A 2,847-nucleotide genomic window follows, 5' to 3' on the forward strand; every position below is an offset into this window, starting at 1 on the left:
AGTAGCGGTGAGGAAGGGCTTTCTCCCCCAAAACACGTCCCTTCATCCCCCGTGATGGCAGCTAGAACATGTTGACATTGTGAAATTTGTGTGCATCTTCCAAATTTGGCTTTTCCAGGGGTGATTTCCCCCCATCTGAACGCAATATCAAACACAGTTCCTAAATACTCATGTCTGATATTGCCTTCAAGTTCTACCAAATGTGAACTTTGTAAGATCAAGATTTGTGTCTTTCTTGTGGGTTTTACACAGGCCTGTTTTCTATAAAATGCACATTTTGATTTTGGATAATGCCACCACAAAAATTGTTATACAACAAACATGTTGGTTTGTCAGAAAAACCTTTGGTAAATGCACATGTGATTGTGCAGGTATTAAAAAGATTGCTCATCAAGAATGTGTGGATTATTGTCTCAACGCTACAACACTTTTGGGGTGATGTAATTGTTGTTTTCTGAGAAAATGGGGGTAATTTCCTAAGGGCAAATCCTCTTTGCACTACAAGTGCAGTTTCAGTGCAGTTGCAAGTGCACTTGTAGTGAAAAGTGTCTTTGCATTTAGTAAATAACAGCCAACAGTGCTTTGTATAAGGTTACACAATCACGACATTTTCTGGACTCCACACATTTCTGTCAGGGTCAGCTCAAACAAACACAAGCAGTAAATGTCCACAAAGAAGAGCCTGGGGGGAGATGCCTGTCGAGAACTTGAGGTCCTGCAGGCTTCTCCCTGTGGCCAAATACCACAGGGTAGCGACCAACCTCTGCTCCGGAGTGATGTCTTGCCTCATGCAGGTATCCTGCCTGCTATAAGGGGTCAGCGAAGCCAACAAACGGTGAAACACGGGGTCCGTCATCCTGAGAAAGTTCCTGAAATCATCAGGATTATTCTCACGGATCTCACGGAGCAAAGGCATATGACAGAACTGGTCACGCTGAAGCAACCAATTCTTGGTCCATGAACTCCTCCCCACCCTGTTCATGGACTGGACTTGTGTCAAGGTCAGGACCCCAACACCAAGCCCCCGCACAGCACGAACTCTACGAGGAGCATGTATACGCAACATGGCTAGAAAACGGTCGGCAGCTCAGAACGAAGTAACAGAACGCACTGAAGAACAGCAAGGCCTGTGAAGAGCGACCTGAAAAACAGCAACGAGCGGGCAAGATCGCACAGAAAACTCCGATACGAACTGACTGCATGCACTGAAGAGCAGATACAAACCCACAAGCACAAACTGAACGGCAGAAAACGATCTGAAAGCCACGAGTCTGAAAAAGCGCGAATCGTCTCTTACCAAACTTTTACTAACACGAGATTAGCAAAAGGAGCCCAAAGGGTGCCGCGCTTGGTTCTGAACCGGCCTTTTCTAGTCTCGTCATACGTGGTGTGCGTCACCGCGTTGTTGGCGATCGGAAATTCCGACAACTTTGTGCGACCGTGTGTAGGCAAAACAAGTTTGAGCCAACATCCGTCAGAAAAAATCCTAGGATTTTGTTGTCGGAATGTCCGAACAAAGTCCGACCGTGTGTACGGGGCATTATGCCGCGTACACCCGATCGCACATTCCGACAACAAAATCAATGTTTTTTTTCTGACGGATGTTGGCTCAAACTTGTCTTGCATACACACGGTCACACAAATCTTGTCGGAAATTCCGATCGCCAAGAACGCGGTGACGTACAATACATACGATGAGCGGAGAAAAAATGAAGTTCAATAGCCAGTGCGACTCTTCTGCTTGATTCCGAGCATGCGTGGAACTTTGTGCGTCGGAATTGCGTACACACGATCGGAATTTATGACAACGGATTTTGTTGTCGGAAAATTTGAGATCCAGATCTCAAATTTTGTTTGTCGGGAATTCCGACGGAAAATGTCCGATGAAGCTTACACATGGTCGGAATTTCTGACAACAAGCTCCCATCGAACATTTCCCATCGGAAAATCTGACTGTGTGTACGCGGCATAAGTTGTTGAAGTTAAATTAGAAAAACATATACATAAAACTATTTTTCAGAAATAAAAAAATGATCTTCAGAAATCACATTAATAGTGAAATGATGTCCACCTGTGTGCAATCTAAGTGTCACATGATCTGTCATTACATATACACATCTTTTTGAAAGGCCCCAGAGGCTGCAACACCTAAGCAAGAGGCACCAGTAACCAAACACTGCCATGAAGACCAAGGAACTCTCTAAACAAGTAAGGGACAATGTTGTTGAGAAGTACAAGTCAGGGTTAGGTTATAAAAAAAATATCCAAATCTTTGATGATCCCTAGGAGCACCATCAAATCTATCATAACCAAATGGAAAGAACATGGCGCAACAGCAAACCTGCCAAGGAACGGCTACACACCAAAACTCACGGACCGGGCAAGGAGGACATTAATCAGAGGGGCAGCACAGACACCTTAGGTAACCCTGGAGGAGCTGTAGAGTTTCACAGCAGAGACTGGAGTATCTGTACATAGGACAACAATAAGCTGTACGCTCCACAGAGTTGGGCTTTATGGCAGAGTGTCCAGAAGAAAGCCATTACTTTCAGCAAAAAACAAAATGGCACATTTTGAGTTTGAGAAAGGCATGCGGGAGACTCCCAAAATGTATGGAGGAAGATGCTCTTGTCTGATTAGACTAAAATTTAACTTTTTGTCCATTAAAGAAAACACTATGTCTGGCGCAAACCCAACACATTACATCACCCAAAGAACACCATCCCCACAGTGAAACATGGTGGTGGCAGAATCATGCTGTGGGGATGTTTTTCAGGAGTTGGGACTGGGAAACTGGTCAGAGTTGAGGGAAAGATGGATAATGCTAAATACAGGGATATTTCCTTA

This window comes from Aquarana catesbeiana, linkage group LG03 (assembly GCF_042186555.1).
Source record: "Aquarana catesbeiana isolate 2022-GZ linkage group LG03, ASM4218655v1, whole genome shotgun sequence".
NCBI lineage: Eukaryota > Metazoa > Chordata > Amphibia > Anura > Ranidae > Aquarana > Aquarana catesbeiana.